This window comes from Ambystoma mexicanum, chromosome 1p (assembly GCF_040938575.1).
Source record: "Ambystoma mexicanum isolate Mex_15411 chromosome 1p, UKY_AmexF1_1, whole genome shotgun sequence".
Classification (NCBI taxonomy): Eukaryota; Metazoa; Chordata; class Amphibia; order Caudata; family Ambystomatidae; genus Ambystoma; species Ambystoma mexicanum.
In genome coordinates this window covers 1000273435-1000296126 of record NC_090921.1, presented here as the reverse complement: position 1 = coordinate 1000296126, position 22692 = coordinate 1000273435, and the positions used below count along the sequence as shown (strand labels likewise).

General features: G+C 46.1%; 1 protein-coding gene and 2 non-coding genes across 6 annotated transcripts in view; all 3 read right to left on the bottom strand.

The window, feature by feature from the left end:
* Positions 1-22692, bottom strand: part of VAC14 (VAC14 component of PIKFYVE complex) — a 1997670-nt gene that overhangs the window by 1818904 nt on the left and 156074 nt on the right. The window lies entirely within an intron of this gene.
* Positions 3409-3479, bottom strand: TRNAG-GCC (transfer RNA glycine (anticodon GCC)). The gene has a single exon. It is a non-coding gene; the product is annotated as a tRNA-Gly (tRNA).
* Positions 4051-4121, bottom strand: TRNAG-GCC (transfer RNA glycine (anticodon GCC)). The gene has a single exon. It is a non-coding gene; the product is annotated as a tRNA-Gly (tRNA).

Sequence of the window (22692 nt, the reverse complement as noted above, 5' to 3'; positions counted from 1 at the left end):
TCATGCTGGTGGGGGTCGAGAAAACCACTGACACCAGGGAAGGGTTGAGAACCCAAGAACAGAAACACAACACAAGTCATTCTGTTTGTGGCAGTACCTGGCAGAAAAGACCCAGACCCACAATGGAAAATCAATATAAGTCATCTTCTTCGAGGCAGTACCTTGCAGGAGAATGGCCAGGTCTGTCAGAAAAAAACAGCAAAGGGTTGAATTGTGAAACTAAGAAGCCAGGGGAAGGGAGTCATTCCCCATGGTGTTGTGAACTGTGAAGTTAGCCAGAGAAAATCCAGGGCAGGGAGACATTCCCCCCCGGTGTTCTCAACTTTAAGAACAAAGCCTAGGAAGGCCGTCGGAGAAGGGAGCCATTCCCCTGGTAGTTGAGCCTGCAAGGAGGATCAAACAAGTGATCCAGGGGAAAGGAGTCATTCCTCCTGGAGTAAAGAAATAGTTAACCTTTTAACGCAGAGTGTTAAATGGTCAGCAATCCTCGTTTTGTTTGTGAAGCATCAGAACAAGAGGAATGGAGTAATTCCCCATGCTGAGGAACTTGCAACCAGAACTGTCCCATCCAGTCCAGGAGGAGGGAGTAATTCTCCTGGACCATGAACATTGGCGCAACCTTTTAGTTCAGTTATAAGTGTAAGGGACAGAGAGAGGGACGTTTTGGCACAGGACGGTGGACTCCAGTTACAAAGACATCCTGACAGACCCATTAGCACTACTTTAGTTGAGACAGGGAAACCCCTCATGGATATAGGGAAAGTTAGGTTTTCTCTTTATTTTTATACTGAATAAAAGTCTATAGCAATCACTATGCCACCTGTGTTTCAGTCTACTCCTTCTGTACCCTTACAATCCGTTTTTAGGAAATTGAAATCATGATGTGGGGTTAGCACCTGCATGCCTGCGGAGTGATTGGATGGAGGTGTAGATGCGTCAGCAGACAGCCAATTCTCACGGCAATTCTTATGTGTTTGGTTTCAGACGTGATGGAGAGGGTTAACTGCTTGTAACATTGAAGCTCCACTGGAAAGTCTCATTAGAATGCGTAAAGACATTAGATGCCCTCACAAAAGAAAATTTGCCCCTCCCCAAAGTCTCTGAAGTAAGCACCTTTCCCAACCTTTAAATGGTTAGCCCAGTCACTCCCACTGAAATTTTAGCCTAGGTGCACCCTTGGAGATTACAGTGGAGGAGAATGGCATCTGACTGGTTTGGCATCTGGGGTTTGAGGCTGACGTAGATGAGAGGCGTAGTAGCGGACGCCTTATAGCAGAAGAATCTTCCTCATCCCTTTCCTGATCGTGGTGCACCTGGGTGGAAATTACATGGTCCCCTTGGGCAGAAGGGGATGAGGGACTTACTGACAAGGCATTTGCAAGAAAGAACCCTATGGTGGCAGGCAAAGGATGAATAACTGGACTGATATATTCATGCCGTGGCGTGGTGACTGAAGTGTGGCTGTCAACAATGGGAATTTAAAGTTCATGGTCAACAGAGGCTTTGAAATTTCATCGCGATAGATGGGTGGGAGAGCTCACTGGTTGAGTGGTATGCATACTGGTGTCACTCAGTGCTGGTGATACGCGGCCTCGGGTTGGGGACCCAAGTTCTACAGCATTATGACACTGGAGCTCAGGATCGTCCCCCAGAGGTGGTGGGGAGATCATAGAATAGCAGAGGAGGTGGCACCCCACATTTCATGTTATGAGTTGTGTTGGTACTAGTTTCATAGCAAGGGGTCTTTCAAGGCGGGACGTTATGGGACTACAAATGTTCTGCATGCTTAGCGAATTGTAAAAATAGTTTTGCAGTGAACACAATCTGGGGAGCCGGGTGGTTTGATGGTGCATTTTTCAAGTGTATTTTTGTGGTGTTAGAATTGCGGTGAATAAATGTGGCCAATGGTTTTGTCTAGATTAAAGGCTTGGAGATTTAATTGGTGGGCGTACTGGACAGAAGGTGAGGGGGGGGGGGATGGGGTGCTGGGCGGCTTATGGGACACATTTCCACTGGCCTATTGAGATGTTCCATGTGGGGGAAGAATAAACCACCATTACCAAACAGGGACTTATCTGGGCAGTGGGCAAGGGTGCAATAGCCCCCCGGGCTGGCTGAGCTGTTGCTCCCTGGGCCAGAGCTGCAATATGTAAAAATATTTTTTTTTAAAAAGACAAAATTAGGGGAAAACAGCTATGCTTTTGCAGTGCAGCAAAGACATGCCACCACTGAAAATATGTTGCATTCAAAATAATGTCTACTATATGTACTTGAGAATGTGTGGGTGAGGAAGAGGTTGGTAGGCACCTCCACGAAAAACATCAGGAAACTTCAGACCATACAGAACAATGCCCTCCGGGCCGCTACCAGCATTTCAAAGAGGGACCACATCTCTGCTACCAGAAGGTTAGTCCATTTAGGAGCGCATTGCGCTTAAAAGGTGCGCATCGCCTTCAAATCCCTCGCTATGACGCACAAATGTCTTCAAAACAAGGCACCGCCATACCTCTCCCAGAGATTTGCTAAACCCATCTCTGACAGACCACAAGAACCGCATACACAAACATGGTCACCATTCCCAAAACCTTGAAGGCTAGGGCTGGAGGCTCCAGTTTCCCTTTCATTGCTGCGATGCCCCTTCCGCTCTTGTTTGTATAAAGATGCATTCAGAATCCCGGCTGCCTGCCATCACCGGTCCGTCCTGTACCTAATGAAATGTAAAGGCAATGCCTGCTCTGTATTATTAATTATGCAGCTCTGTACATGTATCTATTTTCTTGCACTCTGAGTAGGTTTCTGCTCAATATGATATGATAGGTTATTTATAACAGGCTCAATACCTACCCAGAGGTTTCCAAGTGTGGACCTGGGGATCGAACCCTGTTGCTTCGAGTTGTCTTGAGACCAGCGCGTTGCACCTGAGCTATCCTCAATGTTATCAAAGAGCAATCCCTTGCACCTGTAACTAAGTCACTTGCTTGCAACATCGCCTTGATGCCTTTGGGCTGCAGTGCGCTTTACAAATATAAAAAATAAAAAAAATTAAAAAAACTGTGTTCAGCTGCTCTGGAAGTTAAGGCCACAGCACCATGTGCCAGAAAACTGTACTTGCCCCTCAGGTCAAAAGTTGCCAGTCCTCCCCCTACTACCAAACAAGTTGAGTTTAAGGGGAGTTTGCACAGTTGCATCTCTGCTCTACTGCAGAAAAAAAGCTGAAGACCAAGGAACCCTGCAGGATGACTCCAGAAGGGAGTAGACGGTGGAAATCCTGTGGCACACGCCTGCCTTGCAGGCCCCCACGATGTTTTGCTTAAATAAGTTGCTGTAACCAACTTAATGACACGTTTCTCATATGTTCCTCCCTTTGAAAGTACAAAGAGTTATTTAGATGCCACAAAAAATGTGCCTTGCATTGGCCGGGAATCGAACCCGGGCCTCCCGCGTGGCAGGCGAGAATTCTACCACTGAACCACCAATGCCTCAGACGAGAAATTTTGTATCAGCAATGCTGCACACATCTGGCAACGGAAAAGCGTCAGTAACCTGGCCCTAAAGTCAAAGTTAGTCTCCCAAGTACAGCCTTTCGCTGTCCACGCCTTGCAGTACAGTTGCCTGCCTGTGTGGATGTTGGATGGTGGTATCTTCGCCTGGGAAACCTCTGCTCTACCTGTTCCGGGCGAGGGGTGGCTGTGCTGCTGCTACTTACTGGCTGTGTGCGCGCTGCTGTGTAGGACCCACCTGTGCTGCTGCCTGTGCCTTACACCAGCTCTGCGTGTGCCCTATCTGGCTATTCATTGGAGGGAAACCTACATTTCCACTGCCAACCCCACTGCGTACAAGGAAGGTTTTCACAGCTCCACGTGTAATGTTTGTGTTCTCGTGGTTGCTGCGCACTCAGGCAATTTACCACTGAGCAGCCAAGGTTATATGGGCGACAATGTACTCACAGCTGGTTAAAAGCTGAAAAACCTGTAACAGGGTCGCTGCAGGCAACATCCATTAGGGACCCGTCTTCAAAGTCATAATCGTCTGCTGCCAAAAAACGTGCCTTGCATTGGCCGGGAATCGAACCCGGGCCTCCCGCGTGGCAGGCGAGAATTCTACCACTGAACCACCAATGCCTCAGGTGAGACCAACCCCCGGACTATTGGGTTTGTGCATCTGCACCACTGGGTAACATCTGCCAACGGCCTGCATGCAGCAATAACAGCCTGTGCTAAACATGTGTTCAGAAGAAACTCCGAGGTGTAGCAGCTCTGTCTCTGCAAGAAGGAAAGCCTCGCATTACAGCGGCCTGTGTCTTTAGATAGCACCGGATCTAGTACACACAGGAAACGCTGCAGTGCTGTTGCTGCCTCTGCGTTCATTTCTGTTTGTGCAAGTGAAGGGGGGGAGGGGCTACTGCAACATACACCTTACCCAGTCGTTATGTGGGGTAAGGAGGTCCTGCTGCAGCCTCTGCGCTGCTACCCATCCCCTGATCGTATGTACTGTAGGAGAACCTGCACAGCTGCTGCATGGGCTTACCTGTTCAGAAGAAGGGGAGGGGGCCCTGCACATCTGCAGCGTATGTATCCTATAGAAGGGCCCTGCACTGGTACTGCTCCCGCATTACCTGTTCCACGTGAGGGGAAGCTGTGCTGCTACTACCTGTGTGGACGGTGCCTTTCCTGCATGGCGGGTAAACTGCTGCTGCCCGTGATTCAACTGAAGGGCCTGTTAGTGAAACTTGCATTGCTGCTGTATGCTGGGTACCTGTAGAATGCATTGCGAGGGGGCGGGGGTGAACTGCTGCTGACCAAGTTGTACGTGTAGTACAGGGCAGTGCACTGCTTGTATCCGCTCTGCGTGTCCGAGGGGCCTTTGCACTGCAACTGCCTGGGCTGTACACGTGTACTGTGTTCAAGGAAAGCTTGCACGGCTGCTATCCGTGCTGTGCTGCTTCTACTGGACCCAGAGAAGCCTGCACTACAGCAGCCTGTGTCCTGTGCGTGGAAGGGACCCATGTGTGTACAGCTAAACCATGCACTGCCACACGCACCCTCTGCTTGGGAAGGTCGCCTGCGTCTCTACAACCATTGCTTGGCCTCCCCTGTGTATAGGGAGAAACCTGCAACCCTTATGATCCCATGTGAGAAGCGTCTGCGCTGCTAACTTCCTGTGCTGCACAGCTTGCTAAGAAGAACCCTGCACCACTATAAAGTAACTGCAACTAGGAAAAACGGAGGCAGCAGCAGTTTAAGTGCGCCAGCCGAGCACGTGATCTAAACGTCAACGTGTCTAAAGCAAAGGTGATGATTTCCAGCAAAATGAGAAAAAGACAAGATTTGCAAGTCTAAGCTAGAGCGAGACCACCTGGATCAAGTCCAACAGTTCCCCTGCTTAGGGGCCGTTATCTCGGAATCTCTGAGTGATGAATGAACAGAGGCCAAATCCCCAAGCCTGCCCCGGCCAACTACTGGACCAGCAGATACCCCAATAATAAAGGTGAAACAGGCACAGCCCGACAGCTACACCTCTTTCGCCTCTTGTGGTAATGTGGGCAGAGGCAGGCTATACTCTTCAGGGAAAGTGGGTAATGGCACAGATGTTAAATGTTAAAGGTGGCACACCGTCACCAACGGAATTGGGCCCCAGGCGCTCATGCGGATCTGTAAAACAAGTGGCGGGCGGGGCAAGTTACTCGGGAGGAGGAGGAGGAGTAGGAACGTGAGAGAAGTGGTGTGCTGTTGGCGGCTTCAGTTCGGTTTTCACTGTGCGCTGAGCTTTGGTGCGAGTATCGGTCCGATGCGAGAACTCGTGTGCTGTTGGTGCGGTTTATGTGTTGTTTGCTTGTTGCAGTGTGGTGAAGTGCGTGCGATTTGCTGGGCGAGAGATGGTTGTGTGGATTTTCGGGCGAGTTCAGTATGCAGAGGTTTGAGAATGGGTTAGTAGGTTATGTATCCTAGGTCATTGCAGGACTTGTACTGTTTAACTTCTATTCCTATAGGTAAGCTTATTGCCACTTTCCTTTCTTGGCCATCTTATTGTTGTGAGTGATGGCATGGGGTGTTTCTGGCTGTGTTGTAAGTGTGCTTAGTGTACGGGGACGGGGTGTGTCCAGTCCCCCCCTTCTAGTGTTAGTGCTGTATATTAGCAGTTCCCTGCTCCCTAGCTATCTATTTCTGTTGGTGGTCTGTAGGTGCAAGAGTGTAATTCGGGCCAGGGTACTATTGGTGGTTTCCAACTACCAACCGAAATAAAAAAGAAATGTCCAACCAGCGTTAAATAAAAACAGGAGCTATAATTAGACAAAAATGCACACAGCAAACAAACACTACTGGCCCAACCCGGTAGGGGAAAACACGGAAAGACTTTTAGAATCAAGTGGCTCTCTGGGTTGGTGGACTGGGGTGCTCAGGCAAAGATTTCAGCAGCAAAATGTGAAAGATTTCAGTTTTTGCTACTCCGCTTCAAATCAGTACATAGGTGCTTTCGGCAACAAGCTGGAGTAGAGTCGGGGAGCGCTGCAATGGTCCTGGGGGAGCCCCAGTGGGGTCCCCATCCCTTCCCTGTAGGAAAAAGCTGTAATGCTGCCTGGCCAGAAGGCTAGGGTTGTCTAGGGGTGCCGTCCGCAGCCTTGGGAGTCTGCCTAGCATGTGGGTAGACCATCCCTCAGCCCAGCGGCGGTTGCAGGGAAGCCCCGGCGGGGCCCCTATCCCTCCCTGGAGGGAAAAGCTGTAAAATGGCCCAGCCAAAGCTCCAGGACAGCCATATCAAATTTTACCCTCACTAGGGGCAGACTGGCAGGTTATGCTGACGATCTACCCCAGGGAGGGTAAACATTGCATGCCCCATCCCTTTTGGGTCTAGAGTGGGAGAGGGATGCTAATCTGCTAAGTAACCTCCACCCCTAAATAGAATCCCTGGGGGTCTAGTGGACATTGCTGCTCACCGGGGGTGGCCAAATGGCAGAATATACCCCCAATTCTGCCCCTCCAGGGAATCAGCAAGGATCTGCACCTCCTTGAGGCGTTTCCTGCGAGGGCTGGTCCACAGGGCCAGCCCTCTGCTACCCTCAAATTTGCCACCAATGCCACTAGCGGTATGTTATTTTGCCTTCCGTGGGGGCAAATCGGTGCAAAACAGCACCCATCTGCCTCCAAAGAAGGCAAGACAACATTGCGCCACTTTTGTGCCAATGTTTGTGTTGGGGGTGGAGGGCTGTTAGCCCCTGGGGGGGCCACACCCCCACAATCATTTCCCAGGTGGCCTAGAGGTTCAGCTTCCCTGGGGTGGGAAAATGGGGGCAGACCCTCAATGTTGCCCCCATGCAAAGCAGCAAGGATCTGCCCCTTCTTGGGGGAGATTCCTGGGAGGGTTGCCCCAAAGGCACAGGACCACCCCTGATGGACAAAAATCAGCCACTAGTGGTATGTTGTTTTGCCTTCCTTGGGAGCAAATCGGTGGAAAACACCACCACTTTACCCCCAAAGAAGGCAAAACAACATTTTACCAACTTTGTGGCAAAGTTCAGGGTGGGGGTGAGAGGATGTTTTGCCTGTGGGGGACCCCACCCCTAAAATCAATTCCCTGGTGGTCCAGTGAGATGCAGTAGGATCCAGCTATCTGAGAGTCCTCCCCTTTCCAATGAGCCCTCCCACACGCAAATCAGACAAACCTGCCTGTGCAGCACGCAAAAGCATGTCTGCTGTATTAACATGCTGAAGCCTTATCACGTACGCTAATGACGACATCACGGCTGCTCCCCGCCCCCAGACCTTCAGGCACGGAAGGGGATGTTTTCTCTTCACAACCTGGGGGTCTCGCTCCTCTTGGGGATTTTGAGGGATTGGGGTTCACCCTGCATGCAATTAGTGATTTTCTCTCAACGATTTCAATAAATGACCCTGTAACGAATCAAGGCATGTGTTCATATTCAATAAACAAACATCCATCAAATACAAAAGTACGCTTTCCACCTTTAAGTTGAAAAAATCTATCAAGGGTACCAAGGAAAATTTACAGTATTTGGCCACAATTATTTTTAGCTGCGAGAGAAGTGGTCTAGCTCTCAAGTTCAATTGAGCAAACCATAGCTTAATCGAATTCCTATCCGATATATAATATCCCAAGTAGATGGTTTCATCGATAAGCGGAATCAGTGTTTTCAATATTTGCCATTAGAAATGCTTTTTTTTTCTATTCTTTAAACCAAAGGTAATAATTGCCGTTTTAGCGGGATTGGGGCTCAAATTGTGCTCTCTTGCAAAGTTTTCAAACCGATTCAATTTGTTTTGAAGTCCTGATGGAGTGGGGTAAAAAAAATGAGATCATCAGCAAAGGCAAGCCATTGCAGACGGAGTATTCCTAGTTTAATTAACTCCTGCCCCAAATGATCCAAATCGGAAATATACAGATTAAAAAGAGTAGCCGCGAGATTACATCCCTGCTTGAGACCCAAGAATGTTTTTATTGGGTCCGTAGTTGCTCCATCTTTAGTAATCTGTATTTTGTAAGATGTATCTGCATGCAATTGTTAGCTTACACCGAGCTATATGGTCCTCTTTTTAGGGGCCATGTGGGTGAGGACTGGATACTATAACAAACAAGAAAATCCCACAAGAACGGCTTCCTCCCTTTCAGGCTATGGGTTTGTCTGTCGCATCTGCCAATTACACATACATGCTACCCATTCAAAATACAGGTAGACACACAAGACCTTTAAATAAATTACACATTTTAATGTCTATCGCAGTCATAAAAAAGCTATAAAGCTCAAGTAATACATATAAAAAAGACCCTAATGGTTCATATAAACAAAATACATTATTTCTTCACCATTTCATCGAGTATGCATCTGAAAACCCATAGTTTGTACAATAGGGCATAATCTGTGGACACACCTTCAATGTGCGTTCTTATTACACTGTTCTCTTCTTTTTTAGAGGAGACAAATGTGCCAAGCATTGAAGGTATACCTAATTTTTCCAATTTGTGCCATAAGATGTTTCGGATAACAGAATCAAAAGCCGCAGACATATCAATTAGCGCTATATAAACGGGACACAGATCTTTACAGTTAATACCCAAACATATGTGAGATATAATTGTACCGTTTAAAGTTGTGCTCATTGATTTCCTAAAACCGGTTTGGAATTTGGAATAAAGAGCATGTTGACTAATATGCTGTTCCAAATCATAGAGTAGCAATATTGAAAAGATATTTGCTTCTGTGTTCATTAAAGAAATTGGACGATAATTTACCGGTAGTGCAGGGTCCCCCTTTTTGTAAATGGGAATAATATTCGAAGTCGTCCATCCCTGAGGGATTTTTCCAGAAGAGATGATCAATTCGAAATTGGATTTCAGAATATCCGCCCATACTATAGGGTCGGATTTAAAGACACAATGAGGGATCCCATCAGGTCCAGCAGATTTTGAAAAGGATAGTTTGCTAATTGCTCACCTTATGTCATCCAGAGACCATTGCAGGCGGCCCAATTCTGTATAGCTTTTTGGTACAAAGGTTGAAGCTTGAAATGCACCTGGAATTTTAAATTTTGTTGAAATGTATTCGTGCCAGGTCTGTGCAGGGATAAGATTAGCAGAAGGAACCATATTTCCACCGTTGGTACTCTTAATAGTTTGCCAAACGGTCCGTGTTTCATGCCTACAGATGGCCTTAATCAATGCACAATTCGTTTTATTATAGTTCCATACACAGATTTCCCTCATCTTGTTCGTATATACTTCAACAATATACGTTTCCGCAGTGTATGATAATTAGCCGTATAGCGTTGATTTTTTTTCCAGATTCCTCAAGTCCCTGTTTTTCCCCCTTTTTAACATTTTACTTTGCGGATCATAGCAATGGGGATGATTAATCGATGTTAGAGCTTTTGTCCAAAGGTGAATTAATGCCTTATTTATAGTGTTAACATACATCACTTATTTTTCTGCAGCTGTCATGTGATGATTTAGAGTGACACCATTGGATACATATGTGGTAAAGCGCTTACATAGACCCATGTTCCATAGAAGCGATGCATCTAATTAAGCCTTTAGATGCAACATGGTGGGCAGATGGTGTGGGCAAGGCAGGCGTCTATCCTCATACTCTGTCCATGTATTGATGCTGTTCATTGTCAAAAATGCAAAGGACGCTCTGTTCTCTCTCAAGTGAGAGAATTAACAAGCCATCCCTGGTAGCCTCTTCCCCCACCTGTAACCCAAGCCGTTCCCCGGATTGGCTGCCCCTGTAAACAACCCCGCCTGCATCGCTACTACCAGTGCTGTTCCTTGCTTGTTTGTAGAAGAATCTTGCACATTTTACTGTACTCTCTGCAAGTGCACTGCTGCTGCCCATGGTCTACATGTGCTGCATGTGAGTAACCTGGGCACTTTGCCACTACTTGGACCATGAACCCATACTGTGTATGCATCCAATACATGCACGTTCATTATGGCGTTAGACAGAATGTCAGAGTTAGTTTATTCTTTGTGTCTAAAAAGACTGCAGGTTTATTACATTTAAACATCAATTACACTCGTTCAAATCTACTTCATGATTGTCACCACTGCAAAACACGCTTTGGCAAACTTGTTATTCTTGTGCAGCAACCACAAATTCCTTGCTTCCCCTTATTTCTAACCAACTCCAACTTTGTTAGGCCAAAGCTACCCCAACCGAAATGTCCTGGATCCGCATGCCTTGGCAGGAGATCCTGGGCTGGAGGAGTGCCGTGCATGACGGGGGACGCTGAGCTCTCTTCCTTTTCTCCAGCTCCCTCGCCGCTGGGTCTCACAGGGAGGCTGGGCCCCAGAGGAGCGAAAACCCCTCCGATACATACCAAGCTAACTTTATAGTCTTTACAGTGCAACTGGTCGCTTGCATACCACCTCGGCAAAGAGGGGTCTACGGCCATCTTTGGATCCACCTGTTGTGGCATATCAAAATTCCATAAATGTTGGGCTTATGTTGTAAAAGAAAAGATCCATGGCACTCTGACAGGTGCACCCCAGCCCCTTCATAATATTCCAGTGACTTTAAATTGATCAGCCTGTGGCGGCTCTGCGTGAACCCCATGCCCGTGCTCTGCAAAACCTTGCCACTGCGCCATTCCGTTTTCTTTGAGACTTCTCGATCGTCTGATGCGACTCAGCCCCTCTCCATATTCTCTTTGGTATAATCTGTGACCACATACGGTCTGTGTCGCCCAGGCGGGCTCCCACATTTGCAAGGTTCCCATTATTTCTCTGAGCAGCAGCATTCCTCTCCCAAGGCTCATTAGGTCGTTGCTTCCCAGGTGTACATGCAAGGCCTCAGGTTTGGGGTACCTCTGTAATAGCCTCTCGACATGCTCTTGGGATAAGCTTGCACTTCTGTCTATGCTGCAGCTGTTCTACACATGACACAAGCTTACCCTGTGCTCTACAGGTTCTACTGGTGTAAGGGGTGTGTGCAGTGAGGCTGCCCGTGTCCTGAGCGTGTCTGTGTAAAGACCTGCATTACTTTGCCGAAGTGCCTCTGAGGGTCTCTTGGGTTGCTGCGATCAATCATTATTGTACCCTGCCTGCCTGTATTTAGGGGAAACGTGCACTGCACAGCCGTGGCTTTACCTGTACTATACGCGAGAGAAGCTTGCACTGCGGCGGTCTGTGCTAAACCACTTCCGCTCGAAGTGAAGGAAGCTTGCACTGCCTCGACCGCTGTCCTTTGGACACGTTTCGACTGCACAATCCTGCTGTTTATAGGGACCACGAGTTCAGTCACTGTTCTGATCGCCGCTTAATCTTTCACTAAACAGCCCGTCTGCCCTCACACAGCTGAATAAAAGCGGAAAACGTCAGCAGACATTCCCCCTCCCCTGCCCCCTACCCCACCCCGTGGCTCTGTATGCAGTCCACAGCCACGAACCTCCATCACCCGGATACGTTTCCTTGACCTTAATCATAATTTTACCCGAGTATTGATCAGTTTGAAAGTGCAGCATGTCATTTAGATCCGAGTACTGACTGCGTGGGCTACAGCCCCGTCTACGCCCTTAGTGTGTGCGAAGGACCCCTGGATTTGGGGCAACACGTCTCCACTTCCCTACTTCCCAACCCAGCTTTTCCGTACGAGGGATGAATAAGCCACAACTGTCACAACGGGTGTAAGGGAAGTTTTCACATATCTGCTCTACTTCTGAATGGCCGCCATCACTGAGCACGTGAGAGGCAAAGCCCTGCGGCCCTCACACAGGCGGATAAAAGCGGAAACACTGCTAATAAAAAGGAAAAATAAATCCTCTTCCACAAAGGAAATTAAAAGCCGGCTAACACAAAGGAAAGGAAAGGGGGCTAACAGATTCCCCCATTTCCTTGACACCAACACATGCAGGGAGGTGGCTGGGCTGGTACAAAGGCGGCAGCAGACTGCCGGGAGCCCGGACGTGGTGGGAAAGGGCTCAACAGGTTACCAAGAGCCTACCTGTCCGGTGGTAACGTGTACACAGGAACAAAAGGGAGCAAAGTACGGCCACCAACTGTACAGGTTGGGGCCTCCGGTCACCAAAAGTTAACACATGAGGTGGCTTCCTGCCCTCAGGCATCATTTTCCCTATAAGCACGAGGGATCAAGATGCAGCTGAAACCAAAAAAGTGATGGGTGGAAGGTTTTGAAGAAATCTGAACCACTGGCATAGCTCTGGGCAACCTTCCACACCACAGTTTTTTAGCCCGTCTGCGCCATTGCAAAATGGGTCCAGCCATATGCAAATTAGTTAGGTACTGCTACCAATGGGAGCAGCGCTGCTCCATCTGCTAGGCTAGGTCCCCCCTGCACAAGATGCAGCTCAATCATATTGCTTCTGCCTCTCGTCACGGATAGGTAACGCATCGAAGAAGAGGAAAAGGACAAAAAACACCCACCCTTCCTGCCCAAGTCACCAGACAGCGTCAATAAAAATAAACGGAATTGGAAAGCACCTCTGGTGATTGAATGGTTTTCAAGTTAAATGCTGTTAAATGCTGTGTACATCTGTCGTAAGCTAAAAGAACGGCCGCACGGATCAGCCTCGAGTTGGGCCTACGATGGAGTAGGGCCCCCGCTCACCTGATCCCTTAATGCCAAAAAGCATGTATTTATTTATTATGTGCTTATTGTTATGACCACTTGGGTTTGGTACACTAAAGCTTGCGGCCGATGTTTTGGCACTAAAGCTCGTTTCTGTTGTTCTTGCCAACGCAAAATATGTTAGTTTATGAGAGTTATTATGGTCATGTACCAGCTACGCTACTTCCAGGCGTATGTACCCTGCCAGCATAGACACTGCAGTGGAAACCTGCACAACTGCTGCCTCGGCTTTACCTGCTCCCTATGCATGCGAGTGGGGTCTTTGGCCTCTTCCTGTGCTGTACTCAGCCTGTGTGCAGAGAAACCCTGCACCGCTTCATCCCTCTCTGCTCAACCCATTAGGTGTGCACGCAAGGTGCTATTACCTACAGTGTATATATACACACATCCTGCCTCAGATTTACCTATTGCAGTTGCATGTGAGGCGCTGCTGCTGCTTATGCTGTGCAGTGGCAATGCACGAGCTTAGGGGAACGGCGCCCTGCTGCTGCCTCGACTTTACCTGTTCAAGGTGCATGGATGTGAGGGGGAGCCTACTCTCCCAACTACACAAGCTATTCCATGCATGCATGCATGCAGGGAAAACCTGCACTGCACTGCACAGTACAGGTGTGCATGCCTGCTTCACCTGTACTGTCTGTGCGGTGAACATTGCGCCGCTGCTGCTTCCCAGGCTGTACTTTAAAATGAGAGCCACACATATTGAGCCCATCTGTGACTCAGACAAAAAAGTACATCTTTTCCTTAAATGGTAATTTAGAGTTTGTGCTCTCCCCTGGCTTCCTTTCTGTGCTCTGCTGTGCAGAGGCCGATAAACTGGTCTATTGTAATCTGCAGCCACTCAACGCTTTGCTCCATTGCTGGCTAGAAGATGATATCACAGAATGAAGCCATAAGGTGGGGCGGCGATATGCACACATTCCGTAAGGAAGCAGCAGTCGTTACACATTAAAAAGGCTGTGTGTGACGAATCAACTTGCAGGGCACCAGTGGTCCTGCATGGATATCGGTTTATAAACGATCAATCAGCCGCACACCTCTAGTACACCAGAAGGGGTCCATACAGATTGGAAACACAAGTCAATTATAAACCACCTTGTCAAATTTTGGGAACGTGGATGGAACGGCAGGCTCATCTCTGCAAGGTCGAGGTTCGTTGGTTAGTTGCAACACAGCGAAAATACTATTATTACCCAATGATAAAAGGGACTGTCCAGTCAAGGTTGTATAAAAATATCTACTTGGCGCGCACCAAGCCGAGTAATGACTGCTGTACTGCTCATGGACTCTTCCGATGCGCTAAGGACCCACCACCTCCACTCTGCTGGATTAATTCAAACTTTCTGTGTATACATCCAGGGTATACCAATTACTGGAAATAATTTACCCCTACGGACCGTTTATATGGACATTTATTGTGTGATATATGCTAATACGTTATATTTTTTCTTCTAGCCACGCCCATAGTCTCGGGACTTGCACAAAAGTAGACGCAACGTGCACCAAGCCGAGTACCACCGAGTACTGACTGCTGAGGCACCCCTTTTTTCTCTCCGATCCGTGATGCACTACCGCCTGGTAACATTTTCCATTCTCTCATACACCTTATTTTCCTTTCTTTCGACTATACGTGAATTAGTTTCCGATTCACCCCAAACATGTCCTCATATCGGCTAGCGTCTGGTATGCCACATCATCCACCCCCGACATACCTTAGAGCACCTCTGTAAAACCTCCTATTCCACAGAGACAACGCTCTTCAGCGGTGCAACGCCCTCCCATTATCAAGACCGACATTAGAAGCTCCCTCGTGGAGCCTCTTGGCATCCCGACAACTCACGCTTCAGCCAATGTGACCAAAGAACAGTCTGCCGTTTCATTTGGTCCGACTTCAGAATCAGGTGCTGGCAGCAACGGTAATGCAGACGTGTTTCACTTCTTTAACATCCGATGACGCCCTTGAGTCTTTTCATACCCCGCCTTGCATGTCGGCAGTCCCGTCAGACTTTCAAGACCCCGTGACTTTACACACAGTTGACTCCTCTGCGATTCCCTTGCTATATTCACAAGTTGTGCAACAGCACCTGCCCCCGAACTTAGTTATGCACGCTGCTCAGTCCTTGGCCACCAATTCAAGTGCCTTTGACACAAACCATCACAGTATCCCTTCTGTCACATCAACAAGACTCTCCAAGTCCGCCTCTGTACTCCAATGACTGCCCCAACCGTACAGCTTCCCCATCGGCTTCTGAATCTTCTATGGTGGTGTCCTTCTCCAAACCTACTCCGCGCCCCTCCTTTGGCTTTCCCTCCACCTCTAACCCAGGGGTTGATTCTGCTCTTACAGCTGTTAATGCAAGTATATACACGCTAACGAAACCGTATGAGGCGTTAGACCAAAAAGCCAACTCCCAGGTCAACTTATTACATACTGTTATCAACAAAGATGACTGGTTAGTATGGAATCTTCCTACTTTACTTACATCTGCCTATGAGAACAACAAATTCAAAGCTCTCGATCTAGCTCAGTCTAGCCAGTCTGTACTGGCCATGCCAACAACCAGGACGGAGAGCTCTTATGTAACTATGACTCCCCCTACTGACCTTAACATCCAACCAAAAACCTCCGAACAACCGAGCACAGGTGAAGTGCTAGAAATCTCTGCAACTGCAACTCCGCTATTTGAGGTCTTCTGTCCTGATAATCAAGGTATTATGAGAAGAAAAAAGAGGAACAGGAAACGCACCTCCCAAATTTTCATTGATACCACTAATAAAAATAAAAAAGCTGAAAATATGCTCATAACACCCAAAAAAAGTTTAAAATGAAAAACCAAACTTTGATATCAAAAATCACCAAACCCACTTGTTCTGCATCAGCCCAGGATGGTTGCGAAATTGAACACTCTGGACAGCCTACCAATTGCACCGATACGTCTCAGTCAGCAGATCTCCCTCCTGAGTTGAATGTGGCATCTCCAAAGGGTAAGTCTGACTGTGAGCCTTCCAAGGCCAAAGCTGTGCCTGTAACCAAAGCATCTGATGATATGGTTATAGAACCTTGCAGTAACACAAATGAAGATCTCCTGAATATGTCTGTATATTCGAAGAACTCCATCCCGATAACTGAGATTGTGCATCATAGCCTTCATTGCCCTCATCCTACCTCTGAAAAATCAAAACAGACCTTTTGTGTACATTTAAATGTTGACATTGCAGCATTTAAGACTCTAGCCCAGAAACGCGAAGAGTCTCCGAGCCAATCTACACTTCACCAAGCACAGGTTATCCAGTCCCTCGCATTACATAGACAGGACCCCCCGCCCCACTTCAACCTCTTGCAAATCAACATCTAAGTGCTGCTTCTGATGCCAAGAAAGATCTGCGTGAAGCACACCCTATTCACCTTGCTCAACTAGACCTGGAGATTATAACAATTACAATGCTTGACAGAATCCATTCTGACCCCTACCCTAACAGGTCAACACTTCTAGCGGTCTTCAACTCCATCACCGCTTTACAAAATATCAGATCAGCCGACATTGAGTCTGTGAGATATCCCTTACCAGCCAACCAAGATACTGTTGAGATCATTATTCCTTCAAAAATTGTAAAAAAAAGATCTTGTTTGGCTCGAAAGGAACGCACAACTTTAAAAAAGCCTCCTTCTGAAAGCTCAAGAACCACAAATGTTGCCTGAACAAAACTCTCAGTTCAACACTAGACTTCAATGGGCACTCAACCTGGGTGTCCCTCCTCCATCAATCGCCTCAGAAGGACTTTGTTGTAATTGCAGGAAAGAATATCAAGCAGGGGCCCAGCAACAATTCCAGCCAGTTCAACCCAACTCTAAATGGTCATGGGTTATTGAAACAAAAGAGTGCTTTAAACAAGGATTCACACTAGCACACAGTTCCATCCATGTCCCACGCCTGCTCCATGGCAAGCTGGAACACAAGTGGTCACTCTCACTTATTAAGGAATACATCTTGTACATTAAATGTATTCGATTTAACCTTACTGAAAGAAACGTGGCTAATAACGGCCCCCATCTGGAGTGACCACCAAATTGCAACAATATCGGCAACAAAAGCAGCCAGAGTCCGGCATGCTGCAGGCATGCTTAACACAGTCGGATTCGATTCACAATTACATCTTGAACCTTGGCTCTCACCAGACCCTGGGATTGAAGCAGTCAAGCTATCACCATAAACACTCAGCACCCATTCTATCCTACCAGAGCAGTATTGAACATTTATTGGAACCCGCTATCTCTCAACGAATCTCAGTTAATTGACAAGATGGAAGCTATTCTCGATCTCACTCTGCTAGACTTATCTATTCAGACTATCATCATTGCAGGCGACTTCCACATTAACTGTATCTTCGAGTCATATCCAATCTAACTAGCTGCCAAATGGGTTGATCTTATGAAAATCAGGAAATGTGATATGTTATACGGCTCAACTGCTGAAGACAGTCCACCAGCTTTTACGTGGTCAAGGGGTCTGAGCTCATCGATCTTGGACTATGTCTTCATCTCATCAAATGCAAATGAAAGCAGACTCATTCAGAATCACGCCAACTTCAGCCAGTGATCATATGATAGTTGGAACTCGCTGGGTCCCACATGAGCTACAACCTACACAACTTTATGAACTTCCTGTCGCTCTCTAACACGTCAGAAAACGGTTGCGTTGGAACCCGCAACTGCTAACTATTCTAAAGGTCAAGCTCACCAAAATTAATAATTACAATGGGGTTTCTGGGACAATGTTCTATACTGACCATATACAAATCATTACTGAGTCAACCAAATTCAGTTCTCGTCCTATATTCAAACACAAGCCTAACTTTCATTCTCCCAGTCAGGATCTCAAAAGAGAATTGTGTGCAGCATGGCGACTTCTATCACCTATGACATGCTCCTCTGAGAGAACCCTACTTAAAACCAGATACAAGAACAAAACTAAACCGATTATAGCCAGTCAAAAACAAGCAATCTACCTTCAACAGCACTTAAAACGTTGGAACTAAATACAATTAGTGAATTTAAGTGGATCAACCACTAAGCTTCTCAATAAACCCTTCGCCAAGACAAACCTTCCCACTTCTGACATGCCAGACCTTTCAAATTTTGAATTTGATACACTAGACATCTTGATAATAATAAAAAAGCTAAGCATGTCGAGAGCCCCAGGACCAGACAACATAAACAATGTAATCCTGAAAGTGAATCCTCAGGGTTGGACATCCAACCTTGAATTAATATTTTAAAAAGTCATTAACACCAGTCATATTCCATTGTCTTGGCGAGAAGCCATATTCATGCCGATCTTTAAGAAAGGAGACCGAAATAACTAAAGACCTATTGCGCTCCTTGACAAACCAGGCAAGATTTTAGCAAGATTAATTTTACGAGATTTTTTAAAATGGCTATTAACAAGCAATCAACTGGATATACATCAATCAGGTTTTGTTGCAGGCATTGGCACGGCCCTAAACTTAATGCTACTATCTGCCATTAAGAATCAAGCCATTCTAACTAAGCAACCAGTTTTTATAGCTCAAATTGATTTTATGCAGGCATTTGATTCAGTCCCTCATGACATTTTATGGAATAAACTTTTTAACTCCAATTGCCCGCCATAGTTCATCTATTTGATACACAAGCTCTATTCCAATACTTCAATTAAGGTGAAACTCACAACCAGTGGCCTACTATAAAACTCTATACAAATGAACACACGCCTAAAAACTGGGCTGCCCCCTTGCGTCAATTCTTTTGAATTTTTTCATAAATGATATTCACACCGTTTTTAAATCTGTCCGTTGATTCCCCCAGCGAGTTGGAGTAACTGAGATTTCTTATCTCTTATATGCAGACGATTTGGTGATCCTGGATAGGACCCCCATTGGGTGACAAAGAAAATTGACAGCTCAGACTTGCTACGCCGAAGCAAACAACCTCATTATCAACACAGCCAAATCAAATATATTAATCTTTCATCACCACCTTCCCAAAACAGGTTACAAATTTAGTTGGACACCTCGAATCGATCGGTATCCCAAACTCTACAATATAAATATCTTGGACTGAACATCATCTCCCATTTTACTGATCAACCCTAAAAGTCTGAACTCTCCAGCAGAATGTGTCTGCTAGTGATACAAGGGAAAGCAATCCAGCTAAAGCATGGGAAATTCTCAATCTGGCTATAATTTTCTATAACCAAAAAGTGGTTCCCATAATTACCTATGTTAGCCACACAAAAGCAATGCCCAAGGTAGGACGCCTCGGAAGGCATCTATTGGAAAACCATCCTCCCCCTACCACAGAACACTCTACTAGCCATAATAAGATTTGAGTTAGGGCTTACCTCTCTATTCGCAACAGTAATCTGGCTAATGCTGGCAACATATAGAAAATGCCTACTGTCAACTAGCGCTTCGTGTAACCTATTCCCGACACTTACGTCCCTACTAGAATCCCAACACTCGAGGCGTTTGGAATCATGGAAGTCATCCTGCCTGACCTTTCTACAAGATGCTGACATTTCATTGGAAACATTAAATAATCTAGAAAAAGCAAAAACGAAATTACGGTAATTGGATTGGATATCCACCTGGGAGAAATGCCAGCCCTAGGTAGAATTCAAAGCAGGGGCATTCACAATGAAAGCAGCAAACGTATTACCACAATATCTCGCCAAATTCCCAGATCGGGTTTATGCTGACAATACTTGGCTTCTGATTTAACCTCTGGGCAACAAAAGTTAAATTAGGGTATGGTTCTAAATTAGCTAACCTGATATAGTTTGCATATTCTGCAAAATAGAAGATTGCCCAGAGACCACCACCCAGCACGCAATAACTGAATGCTCCGTGATTGTAGATCTGATGAAGCGATTTTGTTTTACAAACATCGTAAGCATATAACCTCATTAACTAAAGAACAATTTTGGGACACAGTGTTCAACGCAACCAAAATGACATTAAACATTGCCACTGTGCAATTTCTAATATCTTTGAACCTAACCACACCGTCCAATCCCGATGGGACATATATAGATTGACTCCCTTTCATTTATTCAAATCAGCCCACACTAAAAGGAAAGACTGATAAACCTGGTGAGCGTCCTATTGCTATCTAATGCTGCTTCATGTGATGGTTGCAAGAGTTCAGTCTTAAGCGAATCGATTGTGTTATAATTCCACGTAGTTTTAAGTAGCACCCTATACCTGCGAAATGACTCATAATAAGGGAACATTAAAGTTGATTTACATTATCAACTCTATGATTTTAACTAACAGGCCTTTTTATTGTGTTCGTTGCTCTCGTTCTATGTACATCCATACCTCTGCAGCATATTTCAATGAAGGGTTAACAAATTGGTCTCTTCGGCCAGTCCGTATTGTCATATTTGTACTACTATTAAGAGGCTGAATCTGTTAGTATCAGAATCTTAACATCCATTTTAATAATTGTGGGTTTTATGATGTGGTTGCTATAATGATTTTAATTTCTGCCTTATTAATTACCCTTTATGGAATTGATTCTTAAAACCTTATCGTAACATTTTTATTCGGTTCTCTTAACATGTATGATTTTAAGCTTTCACCTGTCATCAAATTCATGTCGGCAGATTGAAAGCACCGAACAAGCTTAAAGTAAAAATATGGTGCACTTGTGTTGTACGCTACCTAGAACACTGGATTTGATCGGAATGAATTATATTTTACAAGTCTAATTTTCTGTTTTACAATTGATTCTGTTTTTTCTGTATAATTCGTAATTGTTGAGCATTGATATTACATCGCTTCATAATGTCTAATTAAAAAAGTTTAAATATCAATTAAAACAATGTCTCAAAAAAATATATATATATCTTCTTTATTATTATCATAACAGACAGTTCTAGCATACTTCAAAACACAAACCACCCTGTAAAGGAATGCAGAGGACAGAATTTCAAAAGGGGAAAAGGGATGCACTCTGGATACTGACAGCAGCGTAGTCGGCAAAGTAATTAATCGTAAACGTTGAAGGATACTTGGTTTCAACAGAAAGGAGCAATGGGTTGAAAAATGTCAGTAGGGGTGTTCGGAGAAGAACCAGTGGGACGAAACCCCAATGTACTTTGTGCTTGTAGAAGTTCTTGGTGCTCGACAGTGTAGCGTCGGTTTCAGAGTGCTTTGCAGCTTTCGCAACAGAGTTCAAGACAGCAGACAGCTGCGGGTATCAGGTGTCAGGCAGTTCGGCGAGGTGGGATGGATGGCTGCAGGCTGGCCTACATGGCGGCTCGGGGTCAGGAAACGTTGTCTCAGTGCACTGGTCGAGATGTCCCAGATGGCGGTAGCAACTGCGGCTTGACTACCGTCAGCGGTGCAGTCGCTTGAAGCTTGAGGGGCTCAACTGGCTCAAAAATGTCCTTTAAGGTGAATGTCAGTGATTGCTTGTCGATGCACTGCTATCCTCTTCACCTGGCTTGTGTCGTCATTTAAGGCAGAGGGCCCAAAGCTGAAGAGAGTGTTGCAAGTAACTGCCTTGTCCTTGGTTTGGTTCAGAGACTCTCTTGCACTTCCCACCTAGGAGGCTTGGTGCAGGGTCTAGCAGGGCTAGCTGGGCACTGGTTCTGGAGCTGTTGGAGGGTCTTCTGGATTCAGTATCTTTATCTGTCTTCTGGCAGCTATTCAGGGGAGGGATCTTGCTTCCCTCGTTGGAAATCCTGGCTTTCCTTCACTGGCGGAAGCTGTAAGGCAGACAGTACGTTCAGCCAGGGTCCAAAGCAGAGTTCTTCTTGTTACTCCTCGCAAAGTCTAAATATGATCTGCCCAAAAGAGGGGCTTGACCCTCTTTTAAAACCAAATGGGCCACAGTGATTGGTATAGGCTAAGCCTACCTTAATGAACACATCCTGGGTCCCCACCAACAGTCTCCTGAATGCATGAGGTCATAACCAGAGTGCATTGCAACAGAAAAGGTAATGGGGTGAAAACATGTACTACTAGGTCCCACCCATCTTCTTGTCTATTGGGGATCAAAGAGTGTGACAAATCAACTTCCGGGGCACCAGTGGTCCAGGCATGAATAGCAGTTTCTAAACCATCAGTCAATCCCACACCTCTAGTACACCAGAAGGGATCGGAACAGATTGGAATACAAGTGAATTAGAAGATCTCCTTGTCCAATTTTTTATAACGTGGACAGAACTGTAGGCTTATCTCAGCAAGGTCGTGGATCGTTGGTTAGTTGCAACACAGCAAAAATACAATTATTACCACATGATAAAAGGGACTGTGCAGTCAAGGCTGTATAAAATATCTACTTCATTATTACTACAACAGACAGTTCTAGCACACTACAAAATACAACCCATCCTGTAAAGGAACGCAGAGGACAGACAGTTTCATGAAGGAAAGGGATGCACGCTGGATACTGACAGGAGGGTAGTTGGTAAAGTAATTACTCTTACTGGTCAAGAGTTATTTGTTTTCCGCACGAAGGGGGCAAACCGTCGATAGGGGCCTTCGGAGAAGGACCAGGAGGGCAAAACAACAGTGTAGCTGCTCGACAGCATCAAGGCGGTTTC